We start from the raw sequence: 8,009 nt of genomic DNA, 5'->3' as shown, positions 1-8,009 counted from the left end.
AATATTTTTTCATATAACTATGGATAGCTTTGATTTCTTTGTCTGAAAACCGCCTGTTCATATATTTTGACCCAAATGGGATATTTGTAAAATACTTAGTACAGTACCCGGCACATAGTAAGCACTATATAAATCTTAGTTACTATTACTTCTACTACTACTATTACCACCATCACCACCACCACCACCACCACTACTATATCATTAATTTAGGGGATCTGATATATATCATGAGTCAGCAAAGGTTCTGAAGGAGTACTGAGAAAAATGTCATGAAAACCTAGGGAAAAGAAAGTATATAGTGTCAGATTCAGTTTAAAAAAATAAAAAAAATATCAGGACTGAGAATAGACTGTCAGCTTTGGCAATCAAGTTATCAGTGGAGCCATGGAGAGAATAGTTTTGGTTGAGAAGTGAGATTGGAAGCCAGATTACAAAGGCAATGAGGATAGATGGCTTATTCTAGAAGCTGGGCTGAAAAAATGAGGAGAAATGTAGGAAGATAGTTTGAGAGAATGATAGGGTCTATTGAAGTTGTTTTGTTTGTTTTTGTTTTTTTTTTTTTTGCTGGGCAATGAGGAATAGGGTCTATTGAAGTTGTTTTGTTTGTTTGTTTTTGTTTTTGTTTTTGGTTTTTTTTGCTGGGCAATGAGTGTTGTCATGACAATGACTTGCCCAGGGTCACACAGCTAATGTCTGAGGATGTATTTGAACTCAGGTCCTCCTGAATCTAGAGTCAGTGCTTTATCTACTATACCACCCAGCTGCCACTGAGTTTGTTTGTTTTTAAAGGATGGGATACATTTAGGCATTTTTGAAGGCCTTGGAAAGGAATCAATGAATACCAAGAAATTATGAATAGGAGTAACTCAGTCTTTTAAAAAAACACACACAAGCAGTTCTTTATTGTACATTATTTTAGAAAGTAGGGGCAGCTAGGTGGCACAGTGGATAGAGCACTGGCCCTGGAGTCAGGAGTACCTGAGTTCAAATCCGGCCTCAGACATTTAACACTTACTATCTGTGTGACCCTGGGCAGTTGCCTTAACCCCAATTGCCTCACTTAAAAAAAAAAGAAAAGAAAAGAAAGTAAAACCAAGTATTTCTGTACATTTTTGGGGAACTGGGTAGTCAACATAAATAGTAAGACAAAGAATGAGAGAGGTATATATGCATGGTGACACAATGTATATGTATGTATGTATGTATATGTGTGTGTATGTCATTACTTCCAAATCAAAATTCCAAAAATTTCTTGAGCAATGGCATGATCAGTAAAATCTGTGTAAAGACTCAGGAGATAAAATTATAAATGAATATTCAGAGTAGTTAAGTGCTGATGCCTGTTTAAATAAAAGTGTCACATGAATTTAGTCATACCCCATAAAAGGCAGCAACTTCTCATCTGCAACCATCTGAATGACAATTGGGAGGAAATCATTAGCAGAGCTTTAGTCTATGAGAGATGATTTTGTTTTTGTTTTTGTTTTTTGTGTGGCAGTGGGGGTTACATGACTTGCCCAGGGTCACACAGCCAGTAAGTGTCAAGTGTCTGAGGCTGGAATTGAACTCAGATCCTCCTGAATCCAGGGCTGGTGCTTTATCCACTGTGCCACCTAACTGCCCTCATATAATTTTCAAATTTCTTTTATATGCATTTTCTCATTTGGTTTAACAAGCCTCCTCTTTTGAGAGATGATTTTTGTAGCTGAGGTTTGAGCAGTTTTTGAATTAGTGAAGCTTCTGTGGTAAAAAAAAATGGAAGTTTTAGCTGAATCATTTGAGAGTTGAGCGCATGCTACTGAAGTGGCTTTTGAAGGACCGCCCTTTTGGGGAGGAGACCACCATGAATGGCCATGTACCTGCTGCTGCCTGGAGAGCTGGCCAAGCACGCCATGCTTCCGGGATGGCAGTTTAAAAACTGAGGGTGGGCCCTCTCTGACTCTGGCTTCTCAGCTTAGCGGTGGCAGCGCACGCATCTGGTGTTCAGTGCTGGTTCTTGGCCTGGCAGGCAGTTTGGGATTCGGTGAGTTTTATAAAAAAATATAGACTAAGCTTAGATCTAAGATTATTCATTTGTATTTCTACTTTCCTATTTCCCTAATTGGTATCACCTTTTTGTTATCTAATTAATCCCCAAACAATAAAAACTAATCCCTCACTAATTAAAGCTCAGAGGCTTCTATTTTTTTAGTGGTCTGGGAGATATATAAGGGAAAAGTTAAAGGGGGAGTTTAATGCTCGGATATCCAATTTTAAATCTCACACTTCCAACTTCTGGGCAGTCCCATTTTTAAGTTGCATTGACACCTTCGTGTAGAATTGGGGAGCATCTTCCATTAAAGAATATTTAGTGACCCTTGTAGTTTATCTATCTCTGTCAGTTGAAAACCTTATTCTGGCTCTCTAATATTTTCTGCTTGTCAGGTTTTGTGCTAAGAATTTCACTTTGTGAAGTCTGAAGATGCAGAATGAGGTCCACTTGTGATGTGGGATGGAATTTAGGATCAAACTGATCGTGAGTCATCCCAAAAGAATTACAAGACTCAACGACTCAGTTTCCCAAGTTTTATTGCAATACTGTGGATGACCACAGGGAGAGAACCAGAATATTGGAAAGATATCTCTCCAATAGGGAAAGACAGTTATATTTATAGTATGGATAAATTGATTATCAGTCTCATTATAATAATCTCCACCTTGGGTAGGTACAAGGGAGGGCCTGTCCTACTCATGATAATAGTCTCCACCTTTGGGAGGTACAGGGGAGGGTTTATCCTAATTTGGAATGCCTGGGATCCTAAGCCAACCCCTGAGGCGGGTACCTTTTTCAGTGGAGGTGTGTTTTGGTGGTTTATATGTCATAAGGTGAATCTGGGGACAAGTTTGGCCTTTTCTGCGCATGACTCTGTTTCCCATAGCTATTTTTAAAACATCTTCATTTTTCATTTATTTCTCTATAGCCTGTCCTTTCCTTTATTGTTATAGTTTCAGGTCTTCATGGCCTCTCTCCCTCTGTTCCCTTATGGGCACTGATTTCTGTGGGTAAGAGAACCTAGCATCCTGACTTGTAAATTATCCATTAAATGGGTCTAATTCCCTTTTGGAGCTAATATCTGAATTAGAGCTTGGGTCTTAGGTTTTTCTATTAACCCCTTTTTGCCTCCTACATCACTTGCACATCAGTAATTTTGGCTTTCTCCAAAGTCCTGGATGGCTACTTTCTGGTTATGCAGCCATAGTTGATCCCAAATCATGCACTCCAAAGAAAGCTTGGTTACATAGTCTTTTATCTCTGTCATTGATATTTCCAGGGCAAAATCTGTTGACTGCCCTTTTGATTCTTCAGAGCATTTTCCTGTCATCTTCTAGTCTGTTTGTAAAATGTTTCAATTCTTTAGAAATTGAAGACATTTTGGTTATAAACATATCAAGATTGTTGTCAATGACATTTCTCAGAAAAGGTTCAAGTTTCTCTGTAGAAAACTGAAAACTGGAGACAAGGATACAGCCAAGGCATTTGATTTTTGCCAAGTCTAGGCTGATAGATCTGCAAAGCTTTGCGATACCCTGGTGAAAAAGAGGCAGTGATTTTCTATGCTTTATTTCTTTAATACTAGCCTTATGGCAGGACTGCTGCTTGTTTTTTGATGTCATTATGCTCTTGTGAGGCCATGTAAGTAGGGCTAAGATCTCTTATTTTTTTCTGTTATAGGGATATACTAAAAAAAATCCTTTCTTTTTTTGTGAGACATCTTTGGAAAGCAGAAGATACAGCACAGATTTTCTAAGAGGTAGGACTTGATGTTAATTGATGATCTTGAGTCTTGGGTACCACTACTGTTGGGGGGCACTTGCAACCTGGATGGGGAGCTTGCTCACCCAAAGAATTGGAGGCTCCTCACAAATCTTGTAAAATAAAAAGATTTATTAGGAGAGAAATATATAGCTGGGGGAACAGTTCATTATGGAGAACTGTTCCATTGGAGTAAGAGAAGACCTGATCTTTTTTATCTTTACAAAACAAAGAAAGAGGAAGGAATTACAAAGCAAGAGGAAATGCAAAAAAGGCCAGATAATTAGGAGGGGATCTTTGAATAATGGGGTATCAGTAGGCTATGCAGCATCTATCCATATCCTGCAGATCTTGATATTGCCTATCAACATAGCAAGGACATGTTCAGCCACACCTTATTCCTGAGATGGGAGACAGAGCTATTTTCCCCTTGGCCTAAGGGGATGGAGTCTTTTGGATTTTTTGGGGTCCTATTTCTTTCCCATAAAACTTCCTCTTCAGGCATTCAGGAAATCAGTTGGTCTAGTCAGGAGCTTTCCTGCTAGACGTCCCCAAACTCTGGATCCACAAGCTTTGCTATCTCACTTAAACCTATGCACCTGAAACTCCTGTGCAAAGGAGTGGCAGAACTCCAAGACTTTCTTAAAGAAAGCATGTGTCATTTTTTTTTTTTGGGGGGGTGAGGCAGTTGGGGTTAAGTGATTTACCCAGGGTCACACAGCTAGAAAGTGTTAAGTGTCTGAGGCCGGATTTGAACTCAGGTCTTCCCGAATCCAGGGCTGGTGCTCTCTCCACTGCACCACCTAGTTGCCCCAGCACATGTCATTTTGCCTGCATTCCAAGATGTCAAGAAACCTTCAGCTCAGAAGTGAGCAATTTTATTATTTTTGTTTTTAAACAAATTTTTTTTTCCTCAGTCGCATTATTTCTTTTTGGAGCTTATCATTTTTACAGTGTTCTTTAATCAGGTGGGGAAAAAAGTAAGCCATCAACCACTATGGCTGGCTTAAGATTTTCTATAGCTTTTAAAGAGAATTGTTTCCTTCTCTTTTAGAAACTCCTGGTAACAATATGTAGAGATATTTGTAGCAGTTCATTTTTTAATGGCAAAGAACTCAAAACTAAGGAGATAACCTTCTTCTGGGGAATAACTGAACAAATTATAGTATTTGGATATAAGAGAATACTACTGTGCTGTAAGAAGTGACTAACAGCTTTGAAAGACTTGGGAACCATCTTTCCAGAGGGCCAGTAACAAAGTATAATAATAATAATGGTTAACATTTATAGAGTGCTTTAATGTTTATGAAATACTTTATATTGATAACTTGTTTAAATGATCCTCACACTAATCCTGTGAGGTAAGTGCTATTATTGTTCCCATTTTATTGATGAAGAAACTGAGGCTAAGAGACATGAAATGACTTTCCCATGGTCACACAGCTAGTTAAGTGTCTGAGGCAGGATTCAAATTCAGGGCTTCCTGACTCCAAATCCAGTGCTCTAACCATTATGCCACCTATCCACCTCTCCTCAAGCAACCCACCTCCTGATTGAATTGTAATGGATTGAAGGTGCAAAATGAGACACTGATAACTTCAATTTACTGAGAACTGACTGATCCCCACCTACTCCCCATTCCCAGGCCAAAGAATTGCCTGGGGCTAACCAATCTTAGTCTGTTCCAGACTCTTGATTGTTTTATGGATCTCTCCCAAACAAACTGTCCCCTCCCAAAGATTCCCCACCTTACTCCCCGGACTTTAGGTTATTATTTAAAAGGGTCCATTTACATTAAGTAGTTTCTATTTAGAGTTAAGTAGCTTCTAACTTAACTCAAGTCTTATAGTTCCCTTTGTTAAAGGTTCATTTACATTAAGTAATTTCTATACTTAACTCTAGGGTCGTCTCATAGCTCCCTTTGTTAAAGGTTCATTTATATTGTTTCCTTTGTTCTGTTACCCCAAATAAACCCTGTCCTCAGTCCCCATCTTTGGGTATTCTTAGCATTCTTGCTTTGCATACACCTAGTTAAAGCTCCTCTGCCCCATTAAATTAAAGACCTTATTTCTCCTGCATTGATTGTTTCATTAATTTTCAGGTTGACAACACATATTTTTAGACATGGACAGTATGGGGATTAAAAAAAAATATATATATATATATTAGTTAAATGAATTTTTTCTTTTTTTTAATGCTGGGTGGGAAAGGAAGGGGAAAAAATAAATACTTGTTAATTTGAAAAAGAAACTCTTCCTGGTAGGAGGTTCTTTGAAACCCAGGCTAGGTAGAGAAGCTGGGTGTGGTATAGAGGGAAAGATCAGATTTAGCAGAAGTCCCCAGGGATAAATATGCTAAATATTTTCTTGGGGTCAAGGATGGGAGAAAGGGCTCCTGTCTGAGTTCGCCTTGTGAAAGGAAAATATCATTCTGGAGAGCTTCAGAGGGGCCAGCCTTTAGATTCCTTTTTCTTGAACTTGGAGAACAGCTCCCTTCTGTATCCTTGGGAAACTTGAGCAAAGAGAACTTTTAAGCTATATTCCAAAAGAGAAAGCTTCAGAAACTGTATGATAGGATTTTAGAGGAGCCTTACTTGGTTTCTAAAAGTAATTTTAAGCCACTCAAGAGTGGTTCAATGTAATTTAAGTGGTGCTGAGAAATTCTTAACCTAAAATAAAAAGAAAACAGATAAATATTGTGTTGCTGGGGTGATGTAGGAGGCAAAAACGGATTAATAGAAAAACCTAAGACCCAAGCTTTAATTCAGATATTAGCTCCAAAAGGGAGTTAGACCCCAGTTAATGGATAACTTACAAGTCAGGATGCTAGGTTCTCTTATCCACAGAAATCAGTGCCTATAATGGGAACAGAGGGAGCTAGGCCATGAAGTCCTAAGAATATAACAATGATAAAATTGACAGGCTATAGAAACTTAGACTAGGAATAAAAAAAAAAAAGAAGATATTTTGAAACTAGTCATGGGAAACAGAAACAGACATGCACAGAAAAGGCCAAATTTGTCTCCAGATTCACCTTATGACAGGTAAACCCCCAAAAGACACCTCCACTGAAAAAGATACCTGCATCGGGGGTTGGCTTAGGACCCCAGGAACTCCAAAGAAGGACAGGACCTCCCTTGTACCTCCTCAAGGTGGAGAATATTATAATGAGTAAGATAGACCCTCCCTTGTATCTCCCTAAGGTGGAGATTATTATAATGAGACTGATAAATCAATTTATCTATACTATAAATATAACTGTCTTTTCTTTTCCTATTCCAGAGATACCTTTCCACTGTTCTGGTTCTCTTCCTGTGGTCATTCACAATATTGCAATAAAACTTGGGAAACTGAGTCACTGAGTCTTGTAATTCTTTTGGGACGACTCACAATCAATCTGACCCTAATTCTATCCCACATCAGTGGGGACTGGGGCAGATAACACAAAATTAAACATTATAACATCAGAGAGAAATGAATTGTTAGCAATTTTTCTCTCAGTTCAATTCAGAAATAAATTATGGGATATTCATTCATACATTCGAAGTGTCTAATTTGTAAGGCCTGATTTTTCCTCAGTCTTGCTGGATTTGCCATGGTATGCTCCCTCCATATCTTCTAGGTCCCTGGGCAATACTGGACATTTGCAGATGAATCACTCAGGCAAGCTGGATTCCCATATATTAGGAATATCCCAGAGACTCATAAGCATAGATAGATACAGGATAGGGCTCACCTCAGTGCCTAAATTCTTAATAGTGCCTAGGGAACTTTGCAATTAGCCTTTACTTATGCACATATATTCCTTCCACTTTAATGTTCCCTGGAATAGATCAATATATTAATTCCCCGCCCCCCCCCCACCCCCAACAAGAAGGGAAATTTGTTTAGAAGTTAATTCATTCAGGCAAATCAACAATTAAAAATTTAAAATATGAAGGATAAAATGAGCATAAAACAGAAGTTCTTGGCTCTCACAGAACTTTTATTTCACATGTCCTAAAGAGGCCAATCATTAGGGGTGTGCTGGAGGCAAGTAGGTCATGAGAGGACCCATTCAGTATGAGCATTAATACCTTAGAAACCTGCAGTGGCTACAAATCAGGATTGGATATGTTGTTTTGTTGATTGCCTAAACTTAAGAAAGTATTGGTGATGCAGATCACATTTAAAAGTGTGCATGCACACTTAAGAAAAAACAAACTGTTCAGGGC

General features: G+C 38.5%; 1 pseudogene; it reads right to left on the bottom strand.

The window, feature by feature from the left end:
* Nucleotides 1-2,262: 2,262 nt before the first annotated feature.
* On the bottom strand, nucleotides 2,263-7,392 carry LOC122747355 (annotated as a pseudogene).
* Nucleotides 7,393-8,009: the final 617 nt, after the last annotated feature.

The sequence above is a fragment of the Dromiciops gliroides genome, chromosome 3 (genome assembly GCF_019393635.1).
Source record: "Dromiciops gliroides isolate mDroGli1 chromosome 3, mDroGli1.pri, whole genome shotgun sequence".
Lineage (NCBI taxonomy): Eukaryota > Metazoa > Chordata > Mammalia > Microbiotheria > Microbiotheriidae > Dromiciops > Dromiciops gliroides.
Note: the sequence above shows the minus strand (reverse complement) of the source record. Positions and strands in the feature narration are given on the sequence as shown.